This window comes from Triturus cristatus, chromosome 12 (assembly GCF_964204655.1).
Source record: "Triturus cristatus chromosome 12, aTriCri1.1, whole genome shotgun sequence".
NCBI lineage: Eukaryota > Metazoa > Chordata > Amphibia > Caudata > Salamandridae > Triturus > Triturus cristatus.
Genome location: NC_140595.1, coordinates 529,864,063 through 529,881,932, shown reverse-complemented (window position 1 = coordinate 529,881,932; position 17,870 = coordinate 529,864,063). Strand labels below are relative to the sequence as shown.

General features: G+C 49.6%; 1 protein-coding gene across 3 annotated transcripts in view; it reads right to left on the bottom strand.

Moving 5' to 3' along the window:
* Positions 1–17,870, bottom strand: part of NUDT21 (nudix hydrolase 21) — a 200,835-nt gene that overhangs the window by 23,149 nt on the left and 159,816 nt on the right. The gene's annotated exons all lie outside the window — the stretch shown is intronic.

Sequence of the window (17,870 nt, the reverse complement as noted above, 5' to 3'; positions counted from 1 at the left end):
TTCCCCTTAGTCCCACAAGCATATCAAGTTAGAACACTTATAAAGTGGGAGGGATAAAAACTCATTAAGCTTCATACATTTCTTTATAGGATGCTGTGTTCTGACCACTGGAGGTTATTGGAGATGTCGCAAGGGGGACCAAATTAATTCCCCAAAAGCCAAGCAGCAGAGACGAGGGAAGCATCTCAGCACCAGTCGGGCACTTGCAAAAGGCCGATCTAGTACCTCAGCATTAAATGCAGAGTTCTGGCCACTGGAGGCCATTGGAAACGCCACGAGGGGGACCGACTACATTTCCCCAAAAAACCTGCAGAAAGGAGGCAGGGTGAGCATCTCCATGTCAGTCGGTGCGCTTGTAAAAGGCCGCTTTGCAACTGTGGGATGATATGTTCTAGCCACTGGAGACGCCAGCCACTGGAGACGCCAGCCGCCAGCCCTCCCTCCCCCCCCCCCCAAAAAACACTTAAAGCAATGCTCGGTCATCTGCGACACATGCTAAAAAGCCTGTAAACACCACTACAGCTGCAACTGCACCAGGGTCTACTGCGGTCTCTGTATAGCTGTAGGAAGGGCTCTAATGGAGAGGAGCCATCATACCCCATGCTCATTAATGCCCTTGAGGCCGCCTTGGCTACATTTTTGGACCCGGTATTCGCTGTCCTTAATAACGGATTTCTCACTGAGAATGTTTGTCTATCAAGGAAATACTAGGGAGGCCGATAAGACCTTTCACAAACAGAGAACCAACTCATGCTGGAACCTCTTGTGCTGGAATTAACGTTGACTAAGGGAGTGGCTATCTGGGCAACAAGGAGTATCTTTAATCTGTTAACTTCAAAACACTGAAAGTACTACTTCTGTAGCTGACCAGCAGATAAATGCTTATTGTCCATCAGATATAGGTCAAAGCAGGATAGGTAGAGACGGTCTGCAGAAACAGAAACTGGACTTGAGAGTAACCAACAATGTTCTCCAGTTACCGCCGGGAGCCACCCAGTTTGATGATAGTTTAAAAAATGTTCCAGCGCTAAACCCTGATCAGGTAGAGTATACTTTCCACCTAAAAAACACAAAGTTGTACATTGGCCGTCAAAATCTACAGATTTAAATAGCTGTGGAGTCTTATTTGGCAACATAATTATTGGGTAGGAACTATTCCAAAAGAGGAGTCAGGAACTGTATATTTATTAACTTCAGGAACTAATATGTTGTTGGGTCTCCGTTTAACAGACTGACTCTTTTCACAGATGTGTCATGACGATGGCTTTGGGCTATTTTTACAAGCCAGCTGGCATAAGACCTATTTAAACTTATTTCTGAGGCCCCTGCTTGGGTCTCTTTTGAACAGACTGACTCCAGCCTGTTCTTTTCATAGATGTGTCATGGCGATGACTTTGGGCTATTTTTATAAACCATCTGGCATAAGACCTATTCCAATTTTTAAGGCCCCTGCTTCCAGATCATATGTAATACAAACATACAACCACTTTACACTCCTTGAACAGGTTGCCTGACTTCTGGACGAAGGGATACCTTCAGACTATGTTTTGTGAAGTGGCCAAATTTGGGGCATGGACCATGCACAAGGCTGACACTAGAATGTGCATATTTTCATAGAAGTGCACCGATTTATCTTCTGCAGGTGTTCATATTACTAAAATCTGGCAGACATTCAAGCATGAATTTATTGTGCTTTCTGAGCAATATAAACCCAAGGCCATCGATTTTGCAATATTGTAAAAAGGTTTGAGTGATAATTACTCCCTAGTGAATTCTCTTGATATGGGCAATGAGAAGCGGAGCGCACTCGCCACCAATGCAATAATACTTAACGGGTAAAAGGGCATTTTACGCAAGTGGCCCACCGTGGACCTAGGGGCAATGCTGCAAGAACTAGTAGCAAGAAATGGGGAGGAGGTAATGGTCTGCTTGGATAGAGAACTGAACCCCAAGCGCATGTTGCGGGCATTTGCTGAAATTTGGAAAGTGCTCAAAAGCTCACAGAGACCTTATCCTTGCGCTGAAACAGATGCCTAGGGATAGGGGGTGGTGAGACTCTGTAGGAATAATTATAAACAAACAATTGTGCACAAGAAGGTTGCTATTAGACATGGAGCCTGGGAAAAACTGCACAAAGCTAGCACAAAGAAATGGCAGGAAGGGGGATGGATTATGCTATCCGACCTATACCCATATGGACGATTCATTACCCTACAGGGAGCGATGGAGTCATTGGCTTAAACCCGGTCAATTCCTTCAATATGCCAAACTAGCAACCACGGCGCAGCTGCTCTGGCCGATGTTCCCTGATGCTCCCGAACCTACACATACACTAGTGACAGTGCTGTCAATGGCGGAGGGATGCAGGCTCATAACTCACCTATATTTCTCACTACAAACAAAGAGGCAAACAAAGTCACTGCATAAAGAGGAGTTGTGGCAGCATCTCAGTGATGAACCCATATCCCCCAAGGATTGGACCAAGATGCACACAAGGGTCCAAAGAGTGTTTGTCAGGTTCAAGCAGATACAATATAATATGGTGCACATAACCTACTTATCCCCTAAAAGATTACACACCATTTATCCATCTAGAGACCCAGGTTGTCCTCAATGTGGAACCGTGGAATCAGATTTTCAACATATAGTTTGGCTCTGCCCGGTTATAGTTTCCTACTAGCTTGAACTGCTGGCCCAGCTTCAGAGAGCAACGGGCTGGGATGTCCCACGCACAGTCAATGCGTTTGTGTGTTAGGGCTTCACCCTGAAAACCTGAAACAACGACTAAGCAGGTGCTTTACAGAACTGGCTCTTACGGTGACGAAAATGCGCATAGCGATTCATTAGATGAGTGCGCGACCCCGACAAGGGAAGCTTGGGAGAAAGATTTACTGGAATTGGCAGGGGCTGAGGAGGCACAAATGTGGAGGACCAGGATGGACAAGAAAGCAAAGTATGCCCTGTTGGCATGGAATGCAATGGCACCAGCACTACTGGAGCCCTCTAGTCAGGATCACCCTGCCCCTGACCAGCTAAGCAGGCTGCAGAGTTCAATCCAAGGTGGAAAGGGTTTGCCTGGTACCTTGCACCTCATGAGTAACTACATTTGACAGGTTTCTAATATCTAGACTACGAACAGCATTCAGGACTTCACACAAGATGTACCCAATTGAATGCATGAAGACTACAGGCGTGGGATTGGGAGGGAGGGTTGTTGTAAAACACCAGAACAACTGTCTGGTGATAGTTATGCTCGTTTGGATCATGACATGTTTCCGGTTTCCCACTGGAATGTTATATTAAGCAATATCACTATTGATTGGAATGAATGGCTTATAGATTTCCATCTCCTATTATTGTCAATCAATAAAACATTTGTAGAGCGCGATACTGACCTGTGAGGGTCTCAATGCGCTGAGGGAGGGGGGGGGGGGGGGCTGCTACTGTTCGAACAACCATGTCTTGAGAAGTCTCCTAAAGGTCAGCTGGTCCTGGGTCTGTCACGGGTGGATGGGGAGGGCGTTCCATGTCTTGGCAGCGAAGTGGGAGAAGAATCTGCCGCCGGTCATTCGGTGGATGGGTGGGATAGTGGCAAGGGCGGCGGAGCAGAGCTGGTGGTTGGGGGTGTAGAAGGTGAGTCGCTTGTTGAGGTATGCTGGTCTGGCGTCGTGGAGTGCCTTGTGAGCGTGGGTGAGTAGCTTGAAGGCGATCCTCTTGTTGACGGGGAGCCAGTGCAGGTCCCTCAGGTGGGCATGGATGTGGCTGTGGATGTCAAGGATGAGGCATGCGGAGACGTTCTGTATGCGTTGGGAGTCTCTTCTGGAGTTTGGTCGTGGTTCCCACGTAGAGGGCGTTGCCGTAGTCCAGCCTTCTGGTGACAAGAGCCTGGGTGACCGTCCTTCTGGTTCCGGAGGGGATCCACCTGCAGATCTTGCGAGGCATACGAAGGGTGTTGAAGCAGGAGGAGGAGACGGCGTTGACTTGCTGGGTCATTGATAGAGATGAGTCCAGGATGAACCCCAGGTTGCGTGCAGTGGTCGGTGGGTTTCGTTGCAGTTCCCAGCGAGGCCGGCCACCAGGAGTTTTCCCAGGCGGAGGAGGTGGAGCCGAGGATGAGGACCTCTGTTGTCAGAGTTCAGTTTCAGGCGACTGCTCTTCATCCATTCGGTGACGGCCTTCATTCCTTCGTGGAAGTTGGTTTGGGCGGGGGCAGGGTCTTTGGTGAGGGAGAGGATAAGCTGGGTGTCGGCGTATGAGATGATGTTGAGGTTGTGTGATCCAACGATGTTGGCGAGCGGTGTCATGTAGACGTTGAAGAGGGTCGGGCTGAGGGATGATCCTTGGGGTACGCCGCAGGTGTTCTTGGTGGCTTTGGATCGGAATGGAGGGAAGCGGACTCTCGGTTCTGTCGGTGAGGAAGGAGGTGATCCAGTCCAGGGCTTTGTCGCGGATCCCTGCGATGTGGAGGTGGGTGAGTAGGGTGTGGTGGCAGACTGTGTTGAAGGCAGCCGAGAGGTCCAGGAGGATGAGGGCCGCGGTTTCGCCATTGTCCAGCAGGGCCCTGATGCAGTCGGTGGCAGCGGTTTCGGTGCTATAGTTTCTACGTAATCCGGATTGGGACGAGTTCAAGGTGTTGTCCTCTTCGAGGAATTGGGTCAGTTGTCTGTTGACTATCTTCTCAATGACTTTCGCCAGGAGCAGTGAGATGGACCGGAATTTCATGAGGTCCTTTGGGTCTGCCTTGGGTTTCTTGAGTAGGGCGTTGATCTCTGCGTGTTTCCAGCTTTCCGGGAAGGTGGCGGTCTCGAATGAGCTGCTGAAGATCTTCCGGAGTTAGGGTGCGATGATGGAGCTCGCTTTGTTGAAGATGTGGTGGGGGAAGGGGTCTGATGGTGAGTCAGAGTGGATGGTGTTCCTGGTCATGATGGTGTCCTCGTTGTTGACGTTGTTCTAGGAGATCAGGCGGACGGCGTGACTGGGGGGGCGGTGAAACCAGAGTGTCGGCGGCTGGCGGAGGGGGGAATGGGTGTTGAAGCTGTCATGGATGTCTGCCATCTTGCGGTGGAAGAAGGTGGCGAGAGAGTCGCAGAGGTCTTGTGACGGTGGGATGTTGTTGGAGCTGGAGCTGGGGTTGGCGAGTTCCTTCACGATGTTGAAAAGCTCTTTGCTGTTATGTGCGTTGTTGTCGATGCGTTCCTTGAAGGAGGTCCTTTTGGCGGTTCAAATGAGTTGGTGGTGTCTGCGGCTGGCGTTCTTGAGGGCTGCATGGTGTCCGGTGTTTGTTTGTGGCGCCATTTCTTCTCTAGCCTTCGGCAGGCCTGCTGAGATGCCTGGAGGTCGGCAGTGAACCAGATGGCCCTTCTGTCGGTGCGTCTGTTTGAGGGTTTCTTGATCGGGGCGAGTGTGTCGGTGCAGTCATCGATCCATTGCCTGAGGTTGAGGGCGGCCGTGTCGGTGTGGTAGGTTGGTGCGTAACGGGCGAGGGTGATGATTAGCTGGTCTTCGGTGACCTTGTTCCAGCTGCAGTGGGCGATTTTTTGCTGGTGGTTATATGCGGTGGTTTACTCAAAGGAGAAGTGGATGCAGCGGTGGTCAGTCCAATGGAGTTCGGTGGTGTGGCTGAAGGTGACGTGGCTGCTGGCGGAAAAAATAGGGTAGACCGTGTGTCCGGCGGAGTGGGTGGGTGTTGTGACGAGCTGTTTGAGGCCGAGGTTGGCAAGGTTGTCCAGCAGTGTGGTGAAGTTGTTGTAGGTTTTCGCGTGCTAGTGAACGTTGGCTGGTGAAGCTGCAGTTTTGGCAGGTGAAGGATCCGTGGGTGTGCTTCGGGGCAACCTGGAAGCAGGTGGTGGATCTGCCACGTTGCGTGCGTGGAGGATGTTGGTGTCATAGCGGCGTCTGGTGGCGTGGAGCTCGCGGGGGGCCAGGGGGGCTGGGCGCGATCCAGTCACAGACAGGTGCAGACGGGCTTGCCTTTGGCGTGCCAGCGGCCGCCTTAAGAAGGGGAGGTGGGAGGGAGGAGCAGCTGGAAGGCGGGAGCAGGCACGACTGGGCGAGCGAGGGGGCGGGGACGCAGCGGCGAGAAGGAGAGGCTGAAACGCTGAAAGGGCTACAAGGGAAGGGGGAAAATGAGCAGAGAAGAGTACAATAAGGAGTACAAGCAGAAAACGGACTACAACAGTTTAATCACAAGCAGAGAATACAGACTACAGCAGTTTAAAATAACAGCAGAACAGAATACTACAAAAAGACAGACAAATAAAACAGGCAGAGAAAAATGCAACAGAGCGAGCAGATAAGATACTCATGGCTCACCACTGGGCCACAAGGGATGGAGGAAGGCCTCGAACTCGCAGCAGCAGCGAAAGTAAGGAGCAAGGGACACGGGCACAGCAGGTGGAGCTGTGCGGCGAGGGGAGCGACCTGCCTGCAACAGGGTCAAGGGTCGCTCTCTTCACTGTGCAGCGGCCGCCATAAGAAGGGGAGGTGGGAGGGAGGTGCAGCTGGGAGGCGGGAGCAGGTACGAATGGGCGAGCAAGGGGGCGGGGCCGCAGGAGACGCAGCGGCGGGAAGGAGAGGCTGAAACGCTGGGAGGGCTACGGGGAAGGGGGAAAACGGGCAGAGAAGAGTACAATAAAGAGTATCAGCAGAAAACGGACTACAACAGTTTAATCACAAGCAGAAAATACAGACTACAGCAGTTTAAAATAACAGCAGAACAGAAAACTACAAAAACACAGACATAGAACCGGCAGAGAAAAATGCAACAGAGCAGACAGATACTCACGGCTCACCCCTGGGCCACCAGGGATGAGGTGCAGGCAGGAGCCTGCGGGTGGAGTAGGGCCTCGGACTCGCAGCAGCGAGAGTAAGAAGCAAGGGACTCCGGCACAGCAGGTGGATGTGTGCGGAGAGGGGAGCGACCTGCCTGCAACAGGGTCAAGGGGATTGTATGCAGTAATACAATGCGTGCTATAAAATTCTGCAGGTACATGGCAAATGTCAATAAAGAAATATATAATAATCATTGATGTCAACTGTCCCACCACATAAATGGGTAGAACACTTTTCCAGGGTATACGGTAGCCATGTTGAATCCGATAGTTACCCTGACACCGTATTAACTACACCTCCCAGAGGCTGTCTGGAGCTAGCACCACTCACTCTGAAAGAGATTAGAAGTGCAATAAAACACAGTGCCAGACATAAGGTCCCTGGTCCTGATGGAGTACCGGTTCACATCTTTATCAATAAGGGCACCACTACTCACCAATTTCTTGAGGAGTGCAGTTACTGATGGCCCAACCAAATCATGGCCAAACTCCACTATAGTCCCTATATTTAACAAGTATTTCCAATGTAATAGGTCTCGGATTTGTGAGAGTTTGAGCTATTGGCATTGTAAATGACAATGCCTCTTATTTATGTGTTGGTTTTAAAAATAGGTAAATAAAAGGCATCATTTACAATGCCAATAGCTTAAACTCTCGCAAACGCAAGACCTATTGCATTACAAATGCTCATCATGATCTAGTTGGCCTTCCTTTTGCTCACAGGTTCTATCCCCTCCATTCCGGGGTCCGCGACTTCTTTTGCACCCACACATCTAGCCACTACTTAATTCCATGAAGGCGTGTGACACTAACAGTCCCAAAACATGCATTTCTTGGTGTGATTATATACAGATTTGCTACATTAAAGCATAAATTACACCAACTGGCCAATGGAATACCTTGCCCTCTCAGCCTCCCTTTCCTCTTCCTACAACTCTCTACTTTACACAGTCTATGCCCTTTCGACTAATGATCTGCGTAGCCAATTCGTACATGCTACTCACCAGGGACCTGCATGTAGAGCGACACAAAAGCACACAGGTAGGTCCCGGCTAGTGCAGCTAAAAACATTTTGCGGGGAAGCTGGGTGTCCGCCATGGTAGGAGGCAGGAGTAGGGGGCTCAGAAACGCAAGCTCTTTGTCCACAGGACGGCCAAAGTGCCACGCTTGAAGTCGGCAACACTGCAGACGTGCTGGGTTACAGCAGTCCATGGAACGGGCACACGTTCTAGGGGAGTGGCCACCGCCCCTGAGAAGAAAGAAAGAGGACTCAAACAAAAAACACTGTGGAAAGGAACTACTTCAGTAATAAGTGTTGCAAGTCCGAGCGTAGGGCCTGCAGTGTATTGTACGATATGGGTTTAAGTTGAAAACGTCACATTGTGAAACACATAATACAAGCTACACTCTTCTCAGCCTTTTCCTTATTAGTTTCCTCCAATCTACCACACACAAGATGGCGGAGCTAGCCGGGTGCAATATTTGTAGTTATTACGGGCATGCCATCACAGACAGTCAGTATCTCTGTCCAGCACTGTTACCGTTTGATCATACAAGCAAGCTGGAAAAACAACAAGCGGATTTCTTTAATTACAATAGCGTCCCTTCGCGGGCGTCTGGCAGCGGGGAATGGGGAGGGAACAGAGCGCATTTGAAATTTGAAGCTCAACGCCCATTAAGCGGACGCCACGCTGAGTTACTAAAATACTACAGAGCGGCAAAGTGTTTGGCAAGCTGCGCATACCCACGTGGCTGCCACTGTAAATAAATTAAAAGTAAATAAATAGAGAAAAATAAAAGTAGTGCGGTGAGCCGCAAATAAAACAAGAAATGTAATTGAAAAGACACTTAGGAAGCGGATGCCATTACTGAAGCTGGCGTCCCGTGAGTCCTATGTACATTAATTAAGTAAACAGTTGTCAAAACAACTAATGAAAGCTCCCGAGTTAGGACACATGTAAAAGGGCCAGTCCTCATGGGAAGTAACAGAAGAAAGGGAGGTACTAAGGTGGGACCAATAAGCCTATCACCAAATCAGAAGCCAACATTTCCAAAGGACAATGACAAAGGAATGACAAGCATTGAAAATGCAATTGGTCTCGCCTTTGATTAAGTTAAAGCCATTTGCTTTGCTAATAGTATTGTATAGCAAAGCAAATGGCTTTAACTTAATAAACGGCGAGACAAATTACATTTTAATGCTTGTTTTCTGGTGTATTCTGGTGGTGATTTGGTCTGCCCAACCACATGCTTTGTTGGTAGTGTCTGGAGGGGGATATGTTATGAAAAATGGGTGTGTGCCACTGAAATTTGTCAGAGTGGTTTAAAAATGCAATAGGTCTCGCATTTGCGAGAGTTTAAGCTATTGCCATTGAAATGGCAATGCCTTTTATTTATCAGTTTTGATAATTAACACAAGTAAAAGGCATTGTTATTTACAATTCCAATAGCTCAAACTCTTGTAAATGTGAGACCTATTTTATTTTAAAGAAGCAACCGCCATTGTCCCGGGCTGCTTAGAAAGTTAAAGCGCTCATTGCGCGCTGAAAGTTGTGGGAAATTATGTACACCCTATCATATCATGTGTCACCACTTGTGCCACATCACTTAACCCATGCACATCACATCACCTCACTTGCATTAAAAGTCCAAGGCGATTGCTGCTCGTTGCTGTTTGGGAGGTGGGAGGGGGGCCAACGCGATCGCTGCTCGATGCTATTTGGGAGGTGGGAGGGGGGCCACGGCGATCCCTGCTTGATGCTGTTAGGGAGGTTGGCGGGGTGTTCTTTTGAGGCTAGCATTACGGGCGCTCTATTACATAAATAAAAAGCCATGGTGAATGCTGCTCGATGCTGTTTGGCAGGTGGGAGGGGTAAATAAAAGGCCACAGTGATTAAACAAAGAAAGTGAAACCAGCCATGGCATCGTTGCTGGATGATGTTTGGGAGAACACAGGACGAGAAGAAAAGAAGAATAATAAGAAAACAAGCATTTACAATGCAATGGTCTCGGCATTGGTAAAGTTAGAGCTATTGGCATTGCTTATGGCATTATTTTTGTTTATGTTTTTGTTTTCAAAACATTTAACCCCTTCGCTGCTGCGGACATTCCGCTGCAGCGCTGGGGGGGGCAGGGGGGCAGCGCGGTGGGCCTGTGCTCATGACGGAGCCGCTCCGTCATGAGCCACAGTTGAGCTGTGCTCATGACGGAACGGTTCCGTCATGACTCCGCCCATTTGCGTTGTCGCCCCGCACAGGCGGGGAAACAGCGCCGCGCAGGCGGAGCGGCCGCCAACAGGATTGTCATGACGGAACCGTTCCGTCATGAGCACACGCCAACCGTGGCTCATGACGGAACGGTTCCGTCATGAGCGGGGAAGGGGTTAAATAAACGGCATTGTTTAAAAACAAAAACAAACAAAAATAATGTCATGAGCAATACCAATAGCTCTAACTTTAACAATGCCGAGACCGTTGCATTGTAAATGCTTGTTTTAAGGGGGCCTCGAATGGGTCTCCATCGGGCTCTGTTTTGTGCCCTGGCATAGGCGGTCCGTTTTTTTTCCGGACTGCAGTGACAGCAGGCACATCGATGTGCACGTGGTGAGGGTTGTAGGGGAAGGGAAATCATTTCAAGAGAGTCCTTTTCTCTCTGGATTTCCCTTCTGTTTTTGAATCTCAGGAGCAGCAACATTTTCGTGGTGTCACCTGGGCTGTAAGTGGAAGCGTTTTCAAAATTATACACAAGCCATAGTTGCTGCTTATTTATCTTATGCAACTAACAACCATTGACAAAGCCAATAGTCCTGACTTGTTGTAGGTATGATGTGGCTTGTATGATATATCTGGACGCAATGAGAGGAACAGCAAAATAAAAGTCGGGCGGTACACTGTGCTACACACAGATTTTCAGCTTACGTATTTTTAAGCCACCCCCTTAATTACACTGACCACGCACCCTTGAGACCCCCCCCCCCCCCCCGTTTTTTCATCTCACTTAAAGCCCTGCCAACAAGTATGTGATGGCACCTCGGAAAACGATAGAACTGTATGACTCGTATATTAGTTCTAGTTTAGGACGCTGCCTTTAAGAGGGCGGTTTTAAAGAAACACGGATATCAGCATGGCCAGCCACTAGCTACAGTCGCCTGCTTCCAGGGCAGGGCCACCTTCTGTGCCTTTCCTACGCGGCATCTAAAGTGCAATTTTCGGGAGGCTTAAGAGATCTCCTCTTGAAAATTGCGACATTTATACAAATCTTTACACAATGTATTCCCGGTTTGGCAGCTCCCATGTGCAATCAATTCGCTTTAAGTACGTTTGTGATCACTTGCCTCAGCAAAGACCTGTAACGGGTCCCCAAAGCTGATCTGGAGCACGTTTCTCAAGAAGGGTAGCGAGACGGGCCCTGGGGGTCGCCGGTGCAAGAGATACCATAGCCTCCGGAGCTTCAGCAGCAGCAGAAGGCCAGCTCCGCCCAGCAGCAACGATAACCAGGCCGGACAGTTGCCCAGGTGAAAGAGACCATTTCCGAGTCCTGGCGTGCGCACTCCCACTGCTCACGTGCAGCCCGTAGTAAAAAAAAAAAAAAACAAGGATGGGTCTACTAACGCACGACGTCACGTAGGACACCGTGAGATCTACGCAGCCTGTATGAAATGCATATGGTGAACAGTAAGATCATAATACAGGATTCACCACTTTAATCAACCCTCTCCCCCTTTACCTTTCGGTGGTGAGTCCCGGTGCTGTTGAAACCCGACCCCCCGCCTCATGAATTATTTCCCGGGTCTCTGCGCCTACCTGCTGCCGCGCGGCCTTGTCTCGCACTATCGCCGGAGCCACCGCACACCCAGCCGGAGAAGGGCCCTCCATCCCACGCTGTGCTGGGGAACCAGCAGCTGCTTACAGAGATAGCGGAGAGAGCACCGATCTACGCCTCTAACTCCCAAGCATTACCAAAACTAGTAGGCATATGAAGGCATGAGCGAAAAGCAAAAAAAAGATTGCGCTTTGCGCTGAAAGGCTTTGTCCCCCACTGTCTCTGAAGCCCCTGCACACCCAGCCGGAGAAGGGCCCTCCATACCTCGCTGTGCTGGGGAACCAGCAGCTGTTTCCAGAGACGGCAGAGAGAGTGCGATCTACGCCCCTCACTCCCAAGCGTTACCAAAACTAGTAGGCATATGAAGGCACGAGCGAAAAGCAAAACAAGCCGAGGGCACCGGAAGACACCACCGCCTTTCTCCGAGGCGAAGCAGAAATTCCTCGGAGAAACGCAGTGTCCTTTTCGGATTCGGGAGCGTGTTTTGCTGTTACCTCCTCCTGCCATTGGCTGGAGGAGATAATTAGACTTTCTGCAAAAAACACGCCCCCCGATCCGAAAAGGACGGGGCCTGATCGGAATGACGGGACCTCTTCTCCAATGGCTGGCCAGCATTGAAGAGGCCAGCCAATGGAGAACAGGGGAGAAGAGGGGCGGGTTCAAGCCCCTCTTCTCCAAGTCATTAATTCTCGCGAGCGAGACTGCGCAAGTGCAGCCTTCGCTAGCCGAGACCTAAAAAAACACACCCAGGCGTTTCAAGAACACAGGGAAGAGAACTAGCAGACCTCGCAGAGGGGTGGGGCGGTGGTGTCAGCGGGTGGGCTCTCACTTGTGATCAGCAGAGGCGCAACTAGAGGCAAATTTCGGGGGGGGGGGGGGCTAAGCAAAAATTTCGGGGGGGGGGGGGCTGAATCTTTAAACAGTAGGCAGAGTGGCGCTGATTTCGGGGGTGGGGGGGCTGAATCTAGGCAGAGTGGAGCTGCAGGGGCTCTTAGAAGGGGTGAAAAAACAGCGAAACCTCATTAACATGCAAATGGTCTTTTAAAGACCTGTGAAGTGCTCGGGCGCGGCTTTGTGTCTGCCCGGGAAGCGGTCTCATCCCGGGCTGCCACACACGACAGGGGGGGGGGGTAGTGGTGAAGCCCTTTGGAGTTCAATGGGTGTTGCACGCCTGGCCGAGACTATGAATGACTGTACATCTGCAGCTGAATGCGGATGTATGAATGAATGGGCGGGTGCAAGAACCAATGGATGGATGGATTCCCGAACATGCGTGGGTAGGGAGGTAGGCGGACGTTGGGACGGAGGGGTGGGTGGAAAGAGCATTACGATGGATGGATGAGTAGGTAGATACATGTGGCGGATGGATGGAGAAGTATGGGTGAGTAGAATAACATGCAAACTGGAACAGTGTACACTGAACAATCACTGGGCGCTTCTTGAATGAAGGAGAGCTGTTGTGTAAAGATCTACCTTTCTGGAACGAGGCATCACAAAACGAAATGAAGAAACCGCACGAGCTGCAAAACAACTGCAAACAGTACAAGAAAGTGGGGCAAAAAACACCCAGAAAGCTGTACTAAATAGGACAGCTGTGCTCCGGTGATCTGGAAATACCATGAACCTCTGAGCTGAGAAATGTATTGTAGCAGCATCTGTGGGCTGCAGGCCAACACCAGGGCTGCGTGAGTACTACGGAAATCAAACAAAAATAACTGGATTATAAGGCAGTCTTCCAGCTTGTGTTTGGATATGACGGACTCCTGGCTGAAGGTTTTTATTCTGCTTGGTTTTCTAACTGTTCAGTTTTACAATAAAGCAAGGCTTCAGTACAGCATGACACCCTGTCGTTTCTGAAGTTTTTCTCCAGGAACAGTGGGATGCAATTGAAGGGCACGCACCTTTGTCAGCGCCCAGGGAAAGCCTTTAAAGTGAAATACTTCCTGTCTCCGGGGAGAGAGTTAAACCGCGCATGATAGTTAAAAACAAGACCAATCCGGCGGAGCGTGGCGCGCGCTTGGGGGCGGGGGAGCGGACCCTTTGAAGTGCTCCCAAAAAGCAGATTGCATGGCGGCACGATGCGCGTGATTGTGCGCGTGCTAGCCATGCAATCCGCTTTTTGGGAGCACTTTTAAAAGCCCCTATAGTCTCGCTTTGCGATCGCTTACGCGAAAGCAAGGCGAGACCTAAAAACCAGAATGAAACACTTAAAAAGTGTGTACATAATAGAAGCACAACATAAGACAGAAAGAGGCCAGATGAAAGAGAAAAATTCAAGTTTCATGAACCAATAATTTGCTCACAGCATTGCTGCAGATTTTTCGAAATGCTGTGGGAGTTTCGAAGGTGGCCCTTGGTATGGTTTAGTATTGGCCGAAATAACTGTCCCGGGCTTCCTGGTAGTCCCAGAGTGATACCGGAAACCAACTAAAACAATTTCACAAGTGGGAGCATAAGGCAAAATTTCAATCCACAAACCAACACACTTTCCTCCATCTCTCTGAACCAAGACCACCATACGGTTCTTGGGGCCCTGGCCAATTCAAGACTTGGCTACTGCAACGCCCTACTGCTTGGTCTTTCAAAAGACATCATGCAGGGAGGCTCATCTCATCAACTAATCCTACATTGGAAGTATATCGCAGATAGGGTGACCCCTCCTTCCGGATCATCATGGACTCTGTTTCCAGCCTCGGAGATTTGTGTGATAACCTAATGCATTCTGGGAGTCGTCTTGCTCTGCTCCCATTGGACTAATTAGACTGACAAATCTAAAAACAATCTTTTGTAGGTGAAGAGGTGAGACCTGGAGACAGGGTCCATAAATATCTGGAATGTGGTGGTCACTCTAATCGCTGACCACGCCCATCCTGGCTCAAGTCAGCCAGGGGAAGGCAAACCAGTGGCTCTCCCTGTTGGAGAAGCTGTTGGTGCCACTGCCACCCGACATCTCTTCCGCGCTAGCAGGTTTATACTTGAACTAAAAATGTGTGCGTGTCTCTTACAATTAGTAAAGCTGGTCAGAGCAGCTGTTATTTCATATCAAACGTACAAGTATCTGGCTGTTGCAAACCAGGGAATCGGAACACAGCCACCTCAGTTACGTATAGATGCTCTAAAATGAAGTAGGAGGCTGAGCTCCGGCAGACACCTGCTCAAATTAAGCCCTGTCAAGGCATCTCCTTCTCTAGGCACCACCACCCTCCCAGGAGAGGGCTTGGTAAGGTTCTCTATCAAGATGCGCTCCAGTGACCTAGCTACATAACTGTTGTATACACCTTTATATAGCTGCTCGTTCCAGCCCTAGCGAGACAGCTTGGTAGGTTAGGGCTCCTACTACAGCGATGTACTCCCAGGACAAACGTTCTCGTCCTGCTAAGACTACGTAGGGAGTTAAAGTGCATACAGCACATCTTTGTGTACTACACAAAACTGTGTGTAACCACAGGTGTCAGGGTTGTGCCTATTACAATAGCTCAGTGGGTTCGTTCGTCTGCTTCAAAGATCTGTGTCAGCGTGGAATCTACATGCACAGGATTCAACTCCAGTAGGATAGTTTACTGGGTTAATGCACCTGCAGCGCAACTCTGGATGTAACATTCAGAGTCCGTACGACAGTTCGGTGGGTTACAGCTCCTAGAACACACGTCTGTGCACACCCTGCAGGCCTCCTGCTTCTATCTCAGTAGCGTGGATCAGTGGGCTACCGTGAATGGCTACAGGGCAACGTTAGTTACTGATTCCTACCCAGTGAGGTAGCCTAGTGGGTTATCGTACACGCTGCACTCCTGAGTATACTCTGCAAGGGAGGGATGACTCAGTGGGTTTACCATAGATGTTAAAATGGCTTTTCTGTGCACACTAAAGCAAGTCCTAAACTAATTTAAAGTCAGAGCTCGTGGGCTGATGCGCCTACTGGATATTTGTGAGCTTCCTGCAAGTCAGGGTTGAAGCAGGGGCAGAGCCAGCTCCAAGATTAACAGTGCTGGGAGAGAGTTCTGGTCCGTCGAGTTTATCCTTCATTACGAGGCTGACGGTGCGCGTTGTCAGAGTGACACTCACCAGTCTGAGTGACCCTCACCCCAAGAAGGGACAGAAGCAGAGGGGGAATATGGTCTGAGTCCGACCCTCACCCCAAGAAGGGAGAGAAACAGAGGGGGGGGGGGGGGGGGGGGGGCTGTGGTCAGAGTCTGTCCACCTCACACAGTGAGAGACACATATGATATGCGTAGTCTGAGTATGTCCCTCATCTCAAGAAGTGAGTGACAGAGGAGACTCACTCTCTGAATATATCCCTCACGTCATAGTATGGCAGAGACAGGTGTGAGTGCCCCCACACTTCAAGGAGGTAGAGGGGATTCAGTCTCTTGATGTCACTCACCTCACGTGAAAGTCGTGGACTGAGCCTAATGTATTCAAAAGCTCACGCCCCACCTGGTCTGTGCATCCACCCTCTCCTACACTGCTCTCCCTGCCCCCCCCCCACGACGCACCTGGGACAGTGACCGCTCCGGATAGAGATCCGCTGACGCGCGCCCTTCTCTCCCTGCCCTCGGAGTGGCTCCAGGGATGCGCTGCGACGGCATCGGAGGCCTCTCACATCCAGTGACCATCAGAGGTGAAGGTGCCCCTGGGGCCCATCACGGGCCCCGCCAGGGGACAGCGAAGACAGAACTGCAAGCTGGCCAAGTGCCTCGGTGTGCGGCCTCATGCTGGCTGGGGGTGGGGGGCACTAGGGAAGGCATATCACAGGGCACCTTAGAGTGAGGGGGGCCACGGGGGCGACAAAAGCCGGGCAGCAGGAAGAAAACAAGTTACTTACCTGTAACTACAGTTATCCAGTATTGGTATCTTTCATAGATTCACATGCCTGAATCATTCCCAGTCGCCGAGGCGGGAGTCTCGGTAGATAAAAAAAGTAGTGCCAAAAAATAATTAGTAGTAGTAGTAGTAGGCCCAAATAAAAAAGGCCCCAAGGCCTATATCTTAGAAGCCTATCTACTTCGTTATGTAAAATAACCCAAGAATTGGTAACAACCAATCAGACATCAGCACCCTTCTAGAACCCTCTCAGCAGAGCCAGCTCTCCTCAGATTTTCCTAGCACAAGTGGGAAGCTTATATCCCAAACATAGAGAACTGACTCTGCGGGGAGGAGGGTGGGTGCATGTGAATCTATGAAAGATACCAATACTGGATAACTGTAGTTACAGGTAAGTAACTTGTTTTCTTATCCAGTATTGGGGTATCTTTCATAGATTCACATGCCTGAATCAGAGTAGCAAGCAGTATGCCAAGCATAGTCGTTTGCGGATGGTGGGAGACTATTGCGGATACACTCCCAATTACGCCCGCAATTTGATAAGTAGAAGGCATAAGATGTCCTCTCTTAAAATCCAAACATGTATCTTACACCAAGAAAAGACAATGTAGCTTAAAATATAGCAATTATAAACAGCAAATTGAAAAGGCATAAACACACACCACTCAGGAAGTCGCTCATAAAAGTAAACATATATCTGACCTTAGTTTAAAAGATGTTGAAGTACGGCTTGTCCTACCGCTGTATCTTCCTGCAGAGTAGATTGCAGACAGTAGTGCTTCGTGAATGTGTGAACATTCCTCCACGTTGCAGCACGACAAATATTCTCCAAGGATACTCCTGCGAACAATGCAGTAGATGCTGCCATAGTTCTAGTAGAATGCGCCTTGACCTTCCTTTGTAACGGTTTATTGGCTTTATCATGACAAAAATGGATTGTAGAAGCCAACCATCTGGCTATAGTCGCTTTAGTCACAGCAGACCCAAGTGTAGCTTGACCATAAGCTATGAGCAATTGATTGGACCGCCTGATGTCCTTAGTCCTTTGCAAGTAAAATTTCAGACAACGTTTTACATCCAGTGAATGTAACGCTCGCTCAGATGGAGTGGCTGGATTTGGGAAGAAAACTTTTAGTTTCACTGGCTCATTTAAGTGGAACTGAGTCGGAACTTTAGGGATGAATCGTGGATTTGTCCTGAGAGTAACAAAGTCTTTAGATAACTGCAAAAAGGGCTCTGAGATGGTGAACGCTTGAATCTCACTGACTCTTCGAGCCGATGTAAGAGCCAAAAGAATAGCCACCTTCCATGTTAAAAATTTTTAGCTCAGCCTTGTGGATAGGTTCAAACGGTCTTTTCATTAATTGAGCTAGAACTGTGTTCAACTCCCACTGGGGG